The 18724-nt window shown below is 50.1% G+C and overlaps 1 protein-coding gene across 1 annotated transcript in view; it reads right to left on the minus strand.

Moving 5' to 3' along the window:
- The window catches only part of SEMA5B (semaphorin 5B), a 492183-nt gene extending 482790 nt beyond the window's left edge, over positions 1-9393 (minus strand). The window contains exon 1 of the mRNA XM_077449725.1: positions 9295-9393. The gene's annotated coding sequence lies outside the window, so the exon portion shown is untranslated. The remainder of the gene's footprint in view (positions 1-9294) is intronic.
- Positions 9394-18724: the final 9331 nt, after the last annotated feature.

The raw sequence follows: 18724 nt of genomic DNA on the forward strand, positions 1-18724 counted from the left end.
GCCCCTGGGCAAAGTAATTCCCTGGGGCCCCTACCAGCTTGTCCCAATTTACGCACCTACTCTCAAGAAATAAAGTATAAATAGTTCATAGAATTAAACAGAAATTCATTAGTCCTTTCAATAAAGTACATTTTACAAAAAGAAAACATTCCATAAATCAAAGACTAATCAACACAAAGGGCACAGTACAGGAGGGGTCAGGAGGGCACAATACTGTGCACAGGAGGGCACAGGAGGGCACAATACTATGGTCAGGAGGGCACAGTACAGGAGGGCACAATACTGGGGTCAGGAGGGCACAGTACAGGAGGGCACAATACTGGGGTCAGGAGGGCACAATACTGGAGCACAATACTGGGATCAGGAGGGCATAATACTGGGGCACAATACTGGATCAGGAGGGCATAATACTGGGGCACAATACTGGATCAGGAGGGCATAATACTGGCGTCAGGAGGGCACAATACTGGGGTCAGGAGGGCACAATACTGGGGTCAGGAGGGCACAATACTGGGGTCAGGAGGGCACAATACTGGGGTCAGGAGGGCACAATACTGGGATGCTTCCTGGGACACCATCTCGGGCAGTTTAGTAAAAAGTATGAATGTCCCAGACAGTTGGCAAATATGATGTAATGCAAGATTATTGCAGGGCCCCATTCGCCTGGTGCCCTTGGGCCGTGCACCCGGGGGGTGGCGCCATCCCAGTCCTATTGTCATGTGTGTGTGTATGGGGTGAATTGGTACACCGGAGTTTTATACCTTTATTCAGCGCTGCAGAGACACTCCACATCCTCCATCCATCAATAACGATACAATGTAACAATTCTACATCTCCAATGTTATCTGTACATATATGAGGGATCGGAGAGGAGAAATCTGTACCAGCAACGGCCAGGATTGGCTGCTGCGTGCGTTTAGGTTGCAAGTTTCAACAGCAGAAGATTTCACACCAATCATCTCTTCCCCCCCCCCCCCCCCAACGTGAGAATATTTATTTTATTTATTTAGTATGATCAACAGCGGCAGAGGGCAAAGTGACCCAAAGCAATTCGAGGGATTTAACAAATCATATCTGATAAGAGGTGAGTTTTGATTGGTCGCTATGGGTTGGGCTACCTACAAAACACAAGCTAGTGACATTTCGAGTTCATTTGCATATGTGCGGCAGAAAATGAGATATGCGTTTACTTGAAACTGCATGTTGCGTTTTTATCATACTTTTTAGCCTAGGTTCACACTGAATTCGCAATGCAGTGCGACTTTGGAGGGGGCGATGTTTACAGACGGGGACTACTCTCTTTTGGGAATCTGTGAGATGCCACAAAGTCGCCGTCGCACCAATTCGGACGGTGCCATTGCCGGCAATAGCAACCAATTTGGACATGTCACATCGCAGGTCAAATCTGCCCAATGTGAACGTGGGCTTAGGGCCAGTTCACACCATAGAAATGCAGACTGACGCGTTCCAGATGCTTTTTTGCATGCGCCTTTTTGACGCACTTTTGATGCGTTACGATGCATTTTTTCCCCCCTTTTTTCATCACCTTAAGGGCCAGTTCACACCACAGAAATGCAGCCCAGATGCTTTTCTGCATGGGCTTTTTTGGTGTGTTTTTATGCATTCCAGTGCATTTTTTTATGCGTTCCAGTGCATTTTTGGTGTGTTTTTGAAGCAGTCCAGTGCATTTTTTTCCCTCTTTTTTCTTAACCTTCAGGACATGCGTGTTCCAGTGCATGTTCTACTTTGTTTTTCTGGAACGCCCTGGAACTGCAAGCACTTGTGTGAACTATGGCATTGAAAACCAGTACTTTCCATGCATTTTTCATGCAGAAAAAAAAACGCATTGGACTGCATGTGGTGTGAACTGACACTAAATAAGGACGACATGTGTGTTCCAGTGCGTGGAGCATGTTCTAAACAGAACTGGAACACACTGGTGTGAACTATGCCATTGATAACCATATAACCTACTATTCATGCATTTTTTATGCAGGAAAAAAAACGCACTGGACCGCATGTGGTGTGAACTGACACTAAATAAGGACGACTTGTGTGTTCCAGTGCGTGGAGCATGTTCTAAACAGAACTGGAACACACTGGTGTGAACTATGCCATTGATAACCATATAACCTACTATCCATGCATTTTTTATGCAGGGAAAAAAACGCACTGGACCGCATGTGGTGTGAACTGGCTCTAATTCAATGCAACACGGGGGGGGGGGGGGGGTTGCTAAAACTGGAGTATGCAGAATCTGGTGCAGATGTCCATGGCAAAACATGCAACTCCAAAGAAGCACCAATAAAAACACATTGTGCGTTTTGGGCGCACTACCATTGCCTACAACGGAAAGGTGTGTTTTTCACGAAACGTGCTAAAAAAAATGCAGCAAGCAGGACTTTTCAATCACACTGTATAAAAACTCAGTGAACAGACACATAGCATTGAAAGGGAACTATATTACATGTAGGTGCGTTTTAGGGTGGTAAAAGCGCCCGCATGCGAATGGGCCCCCTCATGAACGCTACCAATTAGACTTGGATTTTTCTGGCGCCGTTTCTTTTGGGCAAGTTGTCTTTTTTGACAATGGAATGAGTTGAAATGGCCGTTCCTTCAGATCGCTCTCGTGCCCCCCCCCCCGGTACTCCCCCTCGCTAAGGCACCCCCCCTTTGGTACTACCCCTCGCTAAGGCACCCCCCCTTTGGTACTACCCCTCGCTAAGGCACCCCCCCTTTGGTACTACCCCTCGCTAAGGCACCCCCCCTTTGGTACTACCCCTCGCTAAGGCACCCCCCCTTTGGTACTACCCCTCGCTAAGGCACCCCCCCTCCTGTACTACCCCTCGCTAAGGCACCCCCCCTCCTGTACTACCCCTCGCTAAGGCACCCCCCCTCCTGTACTACCCCTCGCTAAGGCACCCCCCCTCGCTAAGGCACCCCCCCTCGCTAAGGCACCCCCCCTTCTGTACTACCCCTCGCTAAGGCACCCCCCCTCCTGTACTACCCCTCGCTAAGGCACACTACCTCCAGTTCTCCCCCTCGCTAAGGCACCCCCCCTCCGGTACTCCCCCTCGCTAAGGCACCCCCCCTCCGGTACTCCCCCTCGCTAAGGCACCCCCCCTCCGGTACTCCCCCTCGCTAAGGCACCCCCCCTCCGGTACTCCCCCTCGCTAAGGCACCCCCCCTCCGGTACTCCCCCTCGCTAAGGCACCCCCCCTCCGGTACTCCCCCTCGCTAAGGCACCCCCCCTCCGGTACTCCCCCTCCCTAAGGCACCCCCCCTCCGGTACTACCCCTCGCTAAGGCAACCCCCCTCCGGTACTACCCCTCGCTAAGGCAACCCCCCTCCGGTACTACCCCTCGCTAAGGCAACCCCCCTCCGGTACTACCCCTCGCTAAGGCAACCCCCCTCCGGTACTACCCCTCGCTAAGGCAACCCCCTCCGGTACTACCCCTCGCTAAGGCAACCCCCCTCCGGTACTACCCCTCGCTAAGGCAACCCCCCTCCGGTACTACCCCTCGCTAAGGCACACTACCACCGGTACTACCCCTCGCTAAGGCACACTACCTCCGGTTCTCCCCCTCGCTAAAGCACCCCACCTCCGGTTCTCCCCCTCGCTAAAGCACCCCACCTCCGGTACTCCCCCTCGCTAAAGCACCCCACCTCCGGTACTCCCCCTCGCTAAAGCACCCCACCTCCGGTACTCCCCCTCACTAAGGCAACCCCCCTCCGGTACTACCCCTCGCTAAGGCCCCCCCGGTACTCCTTCTCTAAGGCACCCCCCCTCCCGGTACTCCATTCCTCCCTCGCTAAACAATCACGTTGTTTCTTTGCGCAGAAAACGCTTGCTTAAACAGCCCCCTCCACCCGACACCGTTTTACCATTTCCAGGAAGGCAAAAATAGTAAAAAAAAAATAAAAAATGACAGCGTTAGACAGAAGAGCTGACAATCTATTGATGGTTGTGTGCTCCCCGGCCGTGCATTCCGCGGAGAATCGCTGGTCTCCTTCGCCATTAAGCCTACAAAGGAGTTTGTTCAAGAAGAATCCGTTCTTTCAATCTGGAGGAAATCGGCTTCAATTTCATCCCAAGTGAAAAGATAATTTGTGCCGAAACAAAGAGTCAAAAAAAGTATCAAAGTCAGACCTGATGGGACGCCGTTCCCCGCCGGAAGGTGCCAGCCTGCCAGGCTGGGGGGCGAATTCGGCGCTCATCTCTGGCACTTCGCGAGGGGTTTGGGGCGGTTGGCAGAGAGCCCTGAGAACTGAAGATCCATATTTGTTTAAAGGTGTAAGCGGTGGCAAAGGGGGTCGAAGGGTCCGCATAGCCCAGCGGCATCTGCGAGCCAATTAACCCCGTCACCGCCACAACACAGCCAACCGCCGGCACAAGAGAATTAATGGCTGAGCCGATTCCAGGAGGCAAACACTTGCTGACACTGAGTGCAATTCTGGATTATTGTGTGTGACAACAAATTAATTTTATTGACTATTCCGGAATCCAGCAGACTAGGAACGCCGGGACGATGGGAACTGGCAGAGCTTTGCCCGCCAGAGAGAGACCACAGGCCTGTCACCAGCACTCGACCCCGAGCGTCAGCTCTTCAGACCAACGTAACTCCACCGGTCATTGGTTTGGTTGATCGGCAACAATTATTCCAAGTTCAACAAATGAAAATATCATTTATTTTTTATTTATTTTTTAAGTCGAACTTTGTTATTAAATTTCCTCTGGAGCCGAAAGTGTTTCTGTGTGAGATTCCCAAGGGGGCGAGCGAGGGGCCTGTTTGTTTTTTGTTTTGTTTTTTGTCCCGTCTCTACCGTTTTTTCCCTTTTTGATGTTCAGAGAGACGTGATGTGAAGGTTAATCATGCAACCCCCAACCACAAAGACATCAATTAACATTTGAAAAAAAAATAAAAAATCATTACATTCAATGCCGGGACGCAGCGCACCGACTACTTACCAAGTTACCTACTCATCAATCAGCCCAGGGGCACTTACCTACCCAGCTAAGCATTGATTACCCATTGGTCATCCCTCAGCCAAGAGCAGTAAATAAAAAAAAATCCCTAGCAGAAGATCATCTATTGACTAAGAGAAGAAGTTACCTGCCTATCAATCAGCCCAGGGGCACTTACCTACCAAGCTAAGCATTGATTACCCATCGGTTGTCCCCTGGCCAAGAGCGTTAGATAAAAACGTTGAGCAGAAGACCATCTATTGATGAGGAGAAGAAGTTACCTACCCAATAAATCAGCCCACACACACTAATCATTGATTATCCATTGGTCAACCCCCAGCCAAGAGCAGTGGATTAAAAAAAAAAAAAAAAAAAAAAAAAACTCAAGCATCAGATCAACTATTGACCAAAAGAACAAGTTACCTACCCATCAATCAGCCCAGACACACTTATCTACCCAGCTAAGTATCAATTACCCATTGGGCAACCCCCAACCAAGAGCAGTAGATCATCCATTGACCAAAAGAACAAGTTACCTACCCATAAATCAGCCCAGACACACTTACCTACCCAGCTAAGTATCAATTACCCATTGGGCAACCCCCAACCAAGGGCAGTAGATCATCCATTGACCAAGAAAACAAGTTACCTACCCATCAATCAGCCCAGACACACTTATCTACCCAGCTAAGTATCAATTACCCATTGGGCAACCCCCAACCAAGGGCAGTAGATCATCCATTGACCAAGAAAACAAGTTACCTACCCATCAATCAGCCCAGACACACTTATCTACCCAGCTAAGTATCAATTACCCATTGGGCAACCCCCAACCAAGGGCAGTAGATCATCCATTGACCAAGAAAACAAGTTACCTACCCATCAATCAGCCCAGACACACTTATCTACCCAGCTAAGTATCAATTACCCATTGGGCAACCCCCAACCAAGAGCAGTAGATCATCCATTGACCAAAAGAACAAGTTACCTACCCATAAATCAGCCCAGACACACTTACCTACCCAGCTAAGTATCAATTACCCATTGGGCAACCCCCAACCAAGAGCAGTAGATCATCCATTGACCAAGAAAACAAGTTACCTACCCATCAGCCAAGACACACTTACCTACCCAGTTAAGTATCAATGACCCATTGAGCAACCCCCAGCCAAGAACAGTTGATCATCCATTGACCAGTTCCTACTTATCAATCAGCCCACAGGCACTTACCTACCCAACTAAGCAATGATTATCCATTGGTCACCCCCTGGCTAACAGATTTAAAAAAAAAGAAAGAAAAAAACGTAAGCAGAAGATCAACCATTGACCAAGAAAACTAGTCACCTACCCATCCATGAGCCCAGAGGCATTACCTACCCAGTTAAGCATTGACTACCAATCAGTAAGCCCCTGGTAAAGCAGTAGATTGTTTATCCACCGTAAGCACAAGTCACCTACACATCAATCAACCCAGGGACACCTACCAAGCTAAGCATTGACTACTCATCGGTCACCTCTTCCCCAGTCAAGAGCAGTAGATCAAAAAATTTAAGCAGAAGATTGGCCAGGAGAACATGTTTCCTACCCATTAATCAGCCCAGAGGAACTTACCTACCCAGCTAAGCATTGATTAGCATTTGATCACCCCCACCACCAGCAAAGTGCGGCAGATTCGAAAACTTTAAGAACATCCTTAATTAGCAGTAGAACAAATCACCTACCCGTCAATCAGCAAAAAACACTTACCTGGTGAGCTAAGAATTGATTACCCCCCCCAATTTACCCAGCTACCAATACACCAGCCAAGCATGGTAGGTTAAAAAAGCTCAAGAAAATTGTTGACTAGGACAACAAGTCACCTATCCATAAATCACATCAGAGACACTTGCCTACTCAGCTAAGCAACAATTACCATTTGGTCAACTTCCCCCACCCCATTCAAGAGAGGTAGGTTAAAAAAAAGCTCAAGCAGAAAAAGATTGTTGACCAGCAGAACAAATTACCTACCCATCAATTTCCCCAGAAACACTTACTAACCCAACCCGACATCAATTACCCAGTGTTCACATTCCCCGGGCCAAGCAACATGGACCTACCAAACACTTACCTAATAAGCTCAGCATGAATTACCCCCTTGGTCATCATCAACCTCTCAAACCCCAGCCAAGTGCAGTACAACAAGCTACTTAACCAATCACCTAAAAATCAGTTACCTACCTCACTAAGCATTCATTACCCCTTCAGACACCCCCTGGATAAGCATTTTAGATGAAAAAAAAAACACAACATCAAAAAGAAGAATGTTTATTGACCAAAAGAATAGGTCACCTACCCCTCAATTACCCCAGAGACACTTACCTACCCCGCTAAGCATTCATTACCCCCTGGTCAACAAGCAGTGGTTTTCAAGTAGAAGATTGTTTATTGCTTAAAAGAACAGAACAGGTCACCTACCCATCAATCACCCCAGAGACACTTACCTACCTTATATTCACTAATGCCAACAATCAAACTATCCATCACCCAACCTGCAGATCATTGATAGTGACTGACACCTACCTGTCAGAGCCACCAAAACACAACCAGCTGTGCAGAACGAGGCCAACAACATCAAAATGTACCCAATTGTATCCAGGAGGAACTTGGCTAAGATTCTGCCAGAAGATACTTTGCATCAGTGGCACACACAGGGCTCACCTCCAGCGATCGAACACACAGCGCTCACCGCCACCGATCGAACATACAGGGCTCACCTCCAGCGATCGAACACACGGCTCACCTCCACGATCGCACATACAGGGCTCACCGCCACCGATCGAACATACAGGGCTCACCTCCAGCGATCGAACACACGGCTCACCTCCACGATCGCACATACAGGGCTCACCGCCACCGATCGAACATACATGGCACTCATAAACACACAGGGCTCACCTCCAATAATCGCACACACAGGGCTCACCTCCACCGATCGCACATACAATGCACTCACCTCCAGCGATCGCACATACAGAGCTCACACAAACACACAGGACTCACCTCCAATAAATCGCACACACAGGACTCACCTCCAATAAATCGCACACACAGGACTCACCTCCAATAAATCGCACACACAGGACTCACCTCCACCGATCGCTTCCCGCAGGCAGAGGGGATTACTCGCCACTCTCACAATGACAAAGGAAATGAAAGCCAGTCCTGAGATCTGCATCCCATGTCACATCACAAACATGTTTCACTCCTTGCTACATTCCAAGACAAAAGGCTGCTCTGAAAGCATCGCCGGTCACATCGATACGGCGCAACTTTACGTCTTCATCACCAACGCACAAAAAACTCAGCGAAGCCGATAACGCCGACCAGCATGCGATTTCTCAATGCAAATCCTCACGTCAGCATGTTTCCAGTGAAATAATAGCAGAAATTAAACCCTCCAGAGGAACACGGACCCCTCCAGAGGAATACGGACCGAATGCGGACCCCTCTAGAGGAACATGGACCCTTCCCAGAGGAATACGGACCCTTCCAGAGGAACACGGACCCCTCCAGAGGAATACGGACCCTTCCAGAGGAACACGGACCCCTCCAGAGGAACACGGACCCCTCCAGAGGAACACGGACCCCTCCAGAGGAACACGGACCCCTCCAGAGGAACACGGACCCCTCCAGAGGAACACGGACCCCTCCAGAGGAACACGGACCCCTCCAGAGGAATACGGACCCTTCCAGAGGAATACGGACCCTTCCAGAGGAACACGGACCCCTCCAGAGGAATACGGACCCTTCCAGAGGAACACGGACCCCTCGGACCCCTCCAGAGGAACACGGACCCCTCCCAGAGGAATACGGACCCTTCACACGGATCCCTCCAGAGGAACACGGACCCCTCCCAGAGGAATACGGACCCTTCGCCATCTCACCCCTGTGCCCAGCCAGGCGCTTTGTTCTCTGTGACCCCAAACATGGCACAATGCAGCCACTGAACTTCCCAAGTGATAACAAAGGATGGGATGAGGTGCAGGAATTGGGGGGGGGGGGGGGGTCTGAATTGGGGTGCCAGTTGGGGGGGGGGGGGTATGGGCAGGGGTGGCAAAGGGATGAGATGAGGAGGATAGATAGGAATGGGTGGGGCAGATGAAGGGGCAATAATATGGGCAACCCTGGAAGGGGCACCCAGTTATTTGGGGGGGAGACAGAAACTCCAGAGAGCAGCTGGCAGAGGAAGGAGAGGACTTTGGGATGTGATCCTGCCCCCCTCCTCCCCCCACATACCAGGGCCCCCCCATACCCCGGGTACCCCCTCACCCCCACATACAGACACTCACCGGGGGGCTGCGGGCGCTGCGGCTGGCATCAGTGAGGGGCCCCGCAGAGCCGGCACAGGGCGCAGAGTCCGCTCACCATGGAGAACTCCGAGCTTGTGTCTGGGGGGGGGAGGAGGAGCGGGAGAGGAGCTGATGTCATGTAATGTATGCGGGGCAGAGCCACAGCCAACCAGCAGCCTCTCCGCCTGGGGGCGCTGTGCCCGACCTGGGGGCACATCGGGGACAGGCAGGGGGCTCTGCACACTGTGTGCTCTGCAAAGGCCAAATGTGCTGCACAATCCGTGCTCTGCAGACTCTGTGCTCTGCAGATCATCCATGTTCTGCAACTTCTGGGGTCTGCGAATACCCAATGCTCCGCACACTGTGTGCTCTGCAAATGATGGATGTGCTGCAGACCCCGGAATCAGCAAAATGTTCTTCAGATTCTGTGCTCTGCAGTCTGCAAATCATTCTGCAACTTCTAGTGCTCTGCAAATACGGAATGTGCTGCACAATGTGTGCTCTGCGAAGGCTGAATGTTCTGCAGATCCTGTGTTAGGCTATATGCTCTGCAGACTCTGTGCTCTGCATCTCATTCCTGTTCTGCAACTTCTGGGCTCTGCTGAACACTGAATGCTCTGCAAAGCATGAGAAAACTGAACCATGACCAGCAAATTGCTCTGCGGATTCTGTGCTCTGGAAATCCCTCATGCTCGGCAACTTACACTGCTAAATGTGCTGCAGACCCTGTGCTCAGCTATATGCTTTGCAGACTATATTGCTCTGCAAATCATTCATGTTCTGCAACGTCTTGGCTCTGGCAAATACTGAATGATCTGCTTTGCTAGGGCTGGATGTGCTGCACAATGTGTGCTCTGCAAATGATGGATGCACTGTCGAGTCTGTGATGAGCAAACCAAACTATGTTCTGTGACCATCAAAATGCTCTGCAGATTCTGTGCTCTGCAAATCCCTCATGTTCTGCAACTTCTAGTACTCTGCTGCACAATATGTGCTCTGTCAAATACTGGCTGAATTTTCTTCACAATGTGTGCTCTGCAAATGATGAATGTGCTGCAGGTCCTGCGCTTAGCAATATGCTTTGTAAATCACTTGTGTTCTGCAACTTCTGAGCTCTGCAAATACTGAATGTTCTGTACACTGTTCTGATGAATGTGCTGCAGATCCTGTGCTCTACAAATGATTCATATGCTGAAACTCCTGGCATCTGCATAGGCTAAAAGGTTCTGCAAATTTCCCTGCAAAAGGTTAATGTTCTACAACATCTGTGTTCTGTAACGAATGAATGTTCTGCACATTGTATTCTGTCCATTGTGAATGGACTGCAGATTCAGTGGTGCTCTGCAAATGATTTATGTTCTGTAACTCTGGGCTCATTCACTAATTTTTCTAACTCAGTCTTATGTGGATTGGATGGGTGAAAGTTGGGTGAATCCTGACTGAAAACAATAGACTCCCTAATTGTTCTGCAACTTCTGTGCTCTGAAAATGTTCTGCGTGTTGTGTCTCCACTAAATAACCATGTGCTCTGCAAAGGCTTACAGTTCTGCAACCTCTGTGCTCTGCAAACAATTCATATTCTGTATCTTTTAAGCTCTGCTCTGCATTATGTTCTGCAAAAAATATGTTCTGAAACTCCTGGGCTCTGGAAAATGCTCTGCAGCTCACGGGCGCTGCAAATTGTTTATGTTCATGTCTCATTCACCCATTTCTATCACTGAAACTTTTATGGAAAAATTAGTGAATCTTGGTGTAAAAGTTGGGTGAATCTCAACTGAAAAAAGGGATAAGTAGACCCCAATGTGTTCTGCAAATGTTCTGCATGTTGCGTGCTTTGCAAAGGCTGAATGCTCTGCAACTTCTGTGCTTTGCAAATGATTCATATTCTGGAACTCCTTGTGCTCTGCACACGCTGAATGTTCCTCGCTTGTGTGCTTTAAAAATATAAAATATATACTGCAGAACCTGTACACGGCTAATGAAGTGCTGTGCAGCTCCTGGGCTCTGCTAAACGTTCTGCTGCTCCTGTGCCCTGAAAGCTGGGAATGTTTTACACCTTGTGTTTTCTGAAATGTGAAATGTTCTGCAGATCCTCTACAGATTGCAGATGTGGAAACGCTGACTGTTCTGCACTGGGTTGAGCTCTGAACAGGTTAACCTGTCTGGCTTGTGAAGGCACTTCAGCCTGTGTAGCTTATGTTCTGCAATACTCTGCTGTCTGTTTGGTTTATGTTCTGCGATACTCTGCTGTCTCTTTGGTTTATGTTCTGCAGTCACATCCAGAGTGCAACTTGTAACTTGCCCAGCACTCAGAATGAAGACCGCAGCAGAGTCTGGAATTCCTGGGACATGGAATGTTCTGCGCTCTGCAGATCTCAGAGGCCTGGAGAGGCCTCCCATTCACCGGCAGGTTCTCGTGTTCTGCAGTGTAGGTGTTGTATACTCTGCTGTGAGAAGGGGGGTGGGGGTGCAGCTCTGCACATGAAATGCTCTGCGACCTCCAGTCTTATGTTGCACACAGGTGTCTCTAGGGTTGGGCAGTACAGGCAGTGGGCTGGAGCGCAACAAATAACAAGGGGCGCCATGTCTTATTTATGAAGAATGCCTGCCTGCCTTTGACTTTAAAACTGGTGATGGTGAAGCTGTAAGACCGGCCCTGATCCTCTCATCTCCACCACAGCTCCAGTATGTCTGAGTCAGAATGTTCACCCTGGGGCCATAAATTCCACCTCACAGCCAAAAATCACACCACAGGGCCAGAATTCCTACCTCTGGTCCGGAACTCCCATTTCAGGACTAGAACTCCTACCTTGGGGTTGGAAATTTCACTTCAAGGCTAGAAATCCAATCCCAAGGACAAAACTCCCACTTCAGGGCTAGAATGTTCACCTCAGGGGCCAGAACTTCCACTGTGGGACCAGAGTTCCCATATCGGGGCTGGAATTCTCACCTTAGAGCCAGAATTCTCATTCCCCAAGATAGAACTCCCACTTCAGGCCCAGGATTCCCATCTCCAGTATAGAACTCCAACTTCAAGGCTAGAATTCCCTCCATGGGGCCAGAACTACCACTTCAGGGACAGAATTCCCATATCAGGGCTGGAACTCTCACCTTGGGGCCAGAATTCCCATCCCAAGACCAAAACTCCCACTTTAGGGTCAGTATTCTCGCCTTGGGGCCAAGACTCCCACTTTGGGATCAGAGTTCTCACATTGGGGCTGGAACTCTTGCCTTGGGACCAGAATTCCCATCCTAAGGACAGAACTCCCACTTCAGGGCCAGCATTCCCAACTCGGGGGCCAGCACTCCCACTTTGGGACCAGAGTTTCTACATCGGGGCTGGAACTCTCACCTTGGGACCAGAATTCCCATCCCAAAGTCAGAACTCTCACTTCAGGGCCAGAACTCCCATGTCGGGGCTGGTACTCTCACCTTGGGGCCAGAATTTCAATCCCAAAACCAGAACATCCACTTCGGGGGCCAGAATTCTCGCTTAGGGGCCAGAACTCCCACTTTGGAATCAGAGTTCCCATCTTGGGGCTGGAACTCCCACCTTGAGGCCAGGATTCTTATCCCAAGGCCAGAACTCCCACTTCAGAGCCAGAACTCCCACTTCAGGGCCAGAATTCCCACCTTGGGGCCTGAACTCCCACTTTGGGACTAGAGTTCCCATCCCAAGGCCAGAATTCCCACTTCAGGGCCAAAACTGCTGCCTCAGGGCCAGAACTCCCTCTTCGGGGCCAGAATTTCCACCCTCGAGGCCAGAACCTACACTGGGGGTTGGAGCTCTCACCTTGGGGACAGAATTCCCATCCCGCCATCAGAACTCCCACTTCAGATGCAGAATTCCCCCCTCAGGGCCAGAACACCCACTACGGGGCCAGCGTACCCAACCTTGGGTGTGGAACGCTCACTTCAGGGCCAGAATTCCCATCTTGGATCACTCCCTGCTCGGGCCACTTGGAACTTTCATATACAGTTTGCACCAGAAAAAGCACCCAAAAATAATTTATTCGTTTGGTAAGTGACCACAGAAAGGATAACAGATCTTTGGGTCCCTGAAATGCGTCGGCTGTCTGTTGTCCTTTCTGTGGTCAATTACAGAACTATAAATCATTTTTAGACTCTTTGATGGTTTGGTATTTTTTCGGGGGAAAATAAATGTAGAAAACTCAGTTTGGGTGACCCCTATTTTTGAGGGACCCCACTTTGTGGAAAGCTGCCAATCCCAAGCCATATGACCCTACTAAGGACTTCTACTGGTAGAGGAATCACAACCAGCATTTGGCCCAACTTCATCCTGAGCTTGGATCTTCCAGGCTGTCTTTGGAGAACAGAAGTCTTGTGCTCTGCATCCTGGGTCCTTTAGGGTCTCCTTGTTTGATCTGAAGCCCCCTGGATATTGAAGCCTGGGATCCATGGCAGGGCTGGACCCTCTGGTGGGCTCTGTCACTCAATCCTCTGATATGGATCCCCTGAGTAGTCCACCAAGCTTCCAAAACTCCCAACCCAGCCAGGAAGAGCCGGATTTGTGGGCCCTTCACCTATATTTTACATTTTATGAATTCTGAGATGAAACAGTTACAGTATATAAACATTTCTACTTCTATATTTCCACGCTCAACCATTCGCAGCATCAGCCTGGAGAGTGTCAGCCTCAGCCAGACCCCCTTCCTCAGGAGGCATTGCCCCCTCTGCACGAGTCACAGGACCATCCATCAAAGTCACCAAGAAAACTCCACTTCATCAATAGGGATCACTTCCACTGAAAGGAGCCATCGCCATGAGGCCTCTGCATGCTGACAGTCGCTGCGTCCTTCTCAACCCTGGGGCTGTATGCAAAGGCTACTACAAACATTTATATATCGCCGACATATTCCACAGGAGCTTACATTCTAATTGTCCTCCACAGTCACACGCTATCATTATACATTTATATAGCTCTGACATATACCACAGTGCTGTGCAGAGGTCACTGAGCCAGTCACATCCGTCTCTGTACCAGAGGAGCTTACACTCTAATGTCCCCTCCCCCCACAGTCTCATCAGTCTCTATACCATAGGAGCTTACACTCTAATGTCCCCTCCCCCCACAGTCACATCAGTCTCTGTACAGAGGAGCTTACACTCTAATGTCCCCTCCCCCACAGTCACATCAGTCTGTACAGAGGAGATTACACTCTAATGACCCCTCCCCCACAGTCACATCAGTCTGTACAGAGGAGCTTACACTCTAATGTCCCCTCCCCCCGCAGTCACATCAGTCTCTGTACAGAGGAGCTTACACTCTAATGTCCCCTCCCCCTTAGTCTTATCGGTCTCTGTACCATAGGAGATTACACTCTAATGTCCCCTCCCCCCACAGTCACGTCAGTCTCTGTACAGAGGAGCTTACACTCTAATGTCCCCTCCCCCACAGTCACGTTAGTCTCCGTACAGAGGAGCTTACACTCTAATGTCCCCCCCCCCCTCACATCAGTCTCTTTACCAGAGGAGCTTACACTCTTACACTCTAATGTTCCCTCCACCACAGTCACGTCAGTCTCTGTAATAGAGGAGCTTACACTCTAATGTCCCCTTCCCCCCACTCACATCAGTCTCTGTACCAGAGGAGCTTACACTCTTATACTCTAATGTCCCCTCCCCCTTAGTCTTATCGGTCTCTGTACCATAGGAGCTTACACTCTAATGTCCCCTCCCCCACAGTCACGTCAGTCTCTGTACAGAGGAGCTTACACTCTAATGTCCCCTCCCCCCCACAGTCACATCAGTCTCTGTACCAGAGGAGCTTACACTCTAATGTCCCCTCCCCCCACAGTCACATCAGTCTCTGTACAGAGGAGCTTACACTCTAATGTCCCCTCCCCTTAGTCTTATCGGTCTCTGTACCATAGGAGCTTACACTCTAATGTCCCCTCCCCCCACAGTCACGTCAGTCTCTGTACAGAGGAGCTTACACTCTAATGTCCCCTCCCCTTAGTCTTATCGGTCTCTGTACCATAGGAGCTTACACTCTAATGTCCCCTCCCCCACAGTCACGTTAGTCTCCGTACAGAGGAGCTTACACTCTAATGTCCCCCCCCCCCCCCTCACATCAGTCTCTTTACCAGAGGAGCTTACACTCTTACACTCTAATGTTCCCTCCACCACAGTCACGTCAGTCTCTGTAATAGAGGAGCTTACACTCTAATGTCCCCTCCCCCCCACTCACATCAGTCTCTGTACCAGAGGAGCTTACACTCTTATACTCTAATGTCCCCTCCCCCTTAGTCTTATCGGTCTCTGTACCATAGGAGTTTACACTCTAATGTCCCCTCCCCCACAGTCACGTCAGTCTCTGTACAGAGGAGCTTACACTCTAATGTCCCCTCCCCCCCACAGTCACATCAGTCTCTGTACCAGAGGAGCTTACACTCTAATGTCCCCTCCCCCCACAGTCACATCAGTCTCTGTACCAGAGGAGCTTACACTCTAATGTCCCCTCCCCCCACATCACATCAGTCTCTGTACAGAAGAGCTTACACTCTAATGCCCCCTCCCCCACAGTCACATCAGTCTCTGTACAGAGAAGCTTACACTCTAATGTCCCCTCCCCCACAGTCACATCAGTTTCTGTACAGAGGAGCTTACACTCTAATGTCCCCTCCCTCACAGTCACACACTATTATTATTACACATTTATATAGCTCTGACATATACCGCAGTGCTGTACAGAGCAGTGTCCTGGCCTTGCGTTGGACTTTGGACAGATCCGGGGACCGGCCTCCTGATAATATCTGTTTACTTACAGACAACCTCCCTGCCAGCGCTCTGCCTGTTTATCTACATTGACCCCCACTAATGGAAATGAGAGCTTTAATTAATGGAAAGCACTAATTGCACGCGGATGCTAATTGTGCAGGAAATGCCATTGATGGTTTCCAGCGCTTTGCTAAAGTGCTCAGAATTGACAAGGGTCGGTCCCCGGGCTCGCCGTCTGCGGTGAAATGCGGACGCGGTGTGCGGACACCAAGGTGCTCCCGCCATTACAGAGTATTGAGGACTTGTTACTGTACAATCGCCGTCTACAACCGCGGTGGGCGGGGCCGGCCAATCCACCAATCTACGAAGGCCGACATATCATCCACATTTCTGGATATCACACTCAATTACAATTCGATTTATCAACCTGGAAGAAACATTTGGCCTCTTTTCCCCATAAAATACTTTTTTTTTACTTTTTTTTATTTTTATGTTTATTTATTTTATTTTATGTAAAACAGATTTTTGGATATCTCACAACAGGGCCATAGATATATTTTTTTCCTGGGGGGGGGGGGGGGGTTCAGCCTAGGAGACCCAAAGAAAGAAATTTAAGCTGCAGCCCCAGTACAATGCCATCCCCTCCAGTACAACTCCAACCTTCCATTACAGCTGCTCCCCAAACCACTGCAGCTACCCCAGTACAGATCTTTCCCCTCAGTAGAGCTCTCCCTCCAGTACAGCTCTGCCCCCTCATTACCGTTCCCCCTCCAGTACAGCTCTGCCTCCTCATTACCATTCCCCCTCCATTACAGCTCTGCCCCCTTATTAGAGTTCCTCCTCCAGTACAACTCTGCCCCCTCATTACAGTTCCCCTCCAGTACAGCTCTGCTTCCTCATTACAGTTCCCCCTCCGGTACAGCTATGCCCCCTCATTAGTTTCCCCTCCAGTACAGCTCTGCCCCCTCATTACAGTTCCCCTCCAGTACAGCTCTGCCCCCTCATTACATCTCCTCCTCCAGTACAGCTCCGCCCCCTCATTACAGTTCCCCTCCAGTACAGCTCTGCCCCCTCATTAGTTTCCCCTCCAGTACAGCTCCGCCCCCTCATTACAGTTCCCCTCCAGTACAGCTCTGCCCCCTCATTAGTTTCCCCTCCAGTAAAGCTCTGCCCCCTCATTACAGTTTCCCCTCCAGTACAGCTCTGCCCTCTCATTACAGTTCCCTCCAGTACAGCTATGCCCCCTCATTACAGTTTCCCCTCCAGTACAGCTCTGCCCCCTCATTACAGTTTCCCTCCAGTACAGCTCTGCTTTCTCATTACAGTTCCCCCTCCGGTACAGCTCTGCCCCCTCATTACAGTTCCCCTCCAGTACAGCTATGCCCCCTCATTAGCTTCCCCTCCAGTACAGCTCTGCCCCCTCATTACAGTTCCCCTCCAGTACAGCTCTGCCCCCTCATTACATCTCCTCCTCCAGTACAGCTCCGCCCCCTCATTACAGTTCCCCTCCAGTACAGCTCTGCCCCCTCATTAGTTTCCCCTCCAGTACAGCTCTGCCCCCTCATTACAGTTCCCCCCAGTACAGCTCTGCCCCCTCATTACAGTTCCCCCTCCAGTACAGCTCTGCCCCCTCATTACAGTTCCCCCTCCAGTACAGCGCTGCCCCATCATTACAACCCCCCTCCAGTACAGCTCTGCCCCCTCATTACAGTCCCTGCTCCAGTACAGCTCTGCCTCCTCATTACAGTTTCCCCTCCAGTACAGCTCTGCCCCCTCATTACAGTTTCCCCCCCAGTACAGCTCTGCCCCCTCATTACAGTTTCCCCCCCAGTACAGCTCTGCCCCTTCAGTACTTTTTCCCTACTCAGTACAGCTCAGCTATGGCCACTCAGCACAGCCCCCCTCCAGTACAGCTCTGCCCCCCAGTACAGATCCCCAGTAAAACTCTTCCCCCTCAGTTCAGCTTCTACCCAATCAGTATAGTTTCCCCCCTCCATAAAGCACACTGACCTGGTTTACGTTTGTGCATGTGTCTTTGAGCATGCACGTCAGGGGTAGAGCAGCTTATTAATTTCAATGGGTTGCTCTACCTGCAAGTCTAGGACCATTTTTCTTAAAATTAGGTGACACCAAACCACACCGTGTGGTTTGACGCAAGCAAAAAGGCACAATGGTTGCCAATGCATGGGGGTGCCATTAACCATTGAGAAATAAAGCACCCCCACCCCTCTGCTAAACTGCAGAGCATTTCTTCATGGGTCAGAGACGTGCGCAATTTTGCACACATTCCCCACACGCAGAGGTGTGGACCTAGCCTTACATACCCAGGGCAATCCTCCCTCGACTGGATTATGTGACTGGAGTTAGGGGGGAGCAGCCTCACCCGCACTGAACTGACAGGCTGCAAAAGTGGCTCCTGATTTGGGTCCCTGGTGCGGCTATTAGAACTAGCTGCAAGCTCAGACCCCCTATCCCCCCCTTATATCTACGCCCCTGTCTCACAACTTTCAGTGTTCTTTGGCAGTGGCTTTGCTTTGTGTATGGGTGCTTTATGTATAGAGTGCCCGGAAGTTGCTATCAGAACTAGCTGCAAGCTCAGACCCCCCTATCCCCCCTTATATCTACGCCCCTGTCTCATAACTTTGTGTAGCTGTTGTCATTTTTCAGTGTTCTTTAGCAGCGGCTTGGA

Source organism: Lithobates pipiens, unplaced genomic scaffold (assembly GCF_037356315.1).
Source record: "Lithobates pipiens isolate NorthernLeopardFrog02 unplaced genomic scaffold, aLitPip1_a1.2 Scaffold_22, whole genome shotgun sequence".
Taxonomy (NCBI): domain Eukaryota; kingdom Metazoa; phylum Chordata; class Amphibia; order Anura; family Ranidae; genus Lithobates; species Lithobates pipiens.